This window comes from Triticum dicoccoides, chromosome 7B, assembly GCF_002162155.2.
Source record: "Triticum dicoccoides isolate Atlit2015 ecotype Zavitan chromosome 7B, WEW_v2.0, whole genome shotgun sequence".
In the NCBI taxonomy this organism is placed as follows: Eukaryota; Viridiplantae; Streptophyta; class Magnoliopsida; order Poales; family Poaceae; genus Triticum; species Triticum dicoccoides.
Window position 1 is genome coordinate 119225570 of NC_041393.1, and position 1329 is coordinate 119226898.

Here is a 1329-nt window from a genome sequence, read left to right on the forward strand (position 1 = left end):
GCGGCCTGGCCGTCAACCCGCCCGGAATGGTCAAGAAGAAGAAGGCCAAGGGGCCAAGGAAGCCGCGGTCGGAGTGCACGCCGGAGGAGATCGCCAAGTTGGACACGGAATCGGCGAAGAGGAGGAACCGGAGGACGGTCGTCAAGGACAATGCCGCCGCGGCCAAGTTCGCCGGCGAGCGCGATGCGATGGAGGCCGCGTGGCGCAAGGCCGAGGTCGAGGAGAAGGAGGCCATCGTCAACAAAGTGCACGCCCTCCTCATGGTTGGCATTTGTCGTCTGGCGAGTTTCTCTGCAGCTGCCGTCGGCCCGGCGAGCACAGGCTCGTCGGTCGCCCGGCCTCGGCACTGCCAGTCCCCGATGTCGCGGACCACGCCTATGTCGCCCAGCTTTCCCCCGCCAAGGCACGACGGCCAGACCCGTTTCTCGGGGTTGCCGGACGTTGGCGTGATCGCCGTCCACCCCGCGCCCCTGGCCGTCATCGACCTCAACGTCACACCTGGGTCCAGCAGCAGCGGTCGGCCGTCCGTCGAGATGCAAAGAAAGCAAGCACGGCCGGCATTTACGGGCACCATGTCGTCCCCCTGCATTTATTCGACGGATTGCCAACACCAACGCCACCGGTCGACGACCCCTTCTACAACCAGTTCATGGAGGATGTGATCTACGACGGTGGGCATGGCCCTGTCTACGATCCCGAGGAGACCCAAAGTCAGGATGGCCGCGCCCAGTACGTTGCCATGAAAGAGGGCGACGACCATGCTGACTACGACCATGGTGACTCGTGGCATGAAGACGATGACATCTATTGCGAAGGTGATGGTGATGAAGAAGAAGAAGGCAATGACATTGATATTAGTGGCGAGCCATTGTTCATCGACGAGCTCACCCAAAGAGTAGAAGCACAAAAGAGGAGGAAGAGCATTCGCGCGGGTTCATATACACAAGAGGAGGACAAGTTGATTTGCCAATGTTGGATGGAGATTAGCCATCCGAGGATGGGCGTGCAACAAAAGGGCCTAGTTTTTTGGACGAGAGTCCACAAAACTTTCCATGAAAGGAAGATGTTTGAACCCCACCAAATTACAAGCAACTGCGGCATCACCTCGATTCAAAAGAGGTGGTTTTTCATCCAACAAGAATGCAACAAGTATTGCACCGCATTTGAGAGCGTTGAAGCACAGCCCGTGAGTGGTCTCGGCGTTGGGGACATGGTATGTTCTCCTCATCCTAGTCCTTTCCTTGCTACGGCCATGAGACTTCGGCCTTGTATATGTTTGCATGTCCATTTCTTGTTGATCATGTGGTGTAGGCATTTCAATCTTTGGAA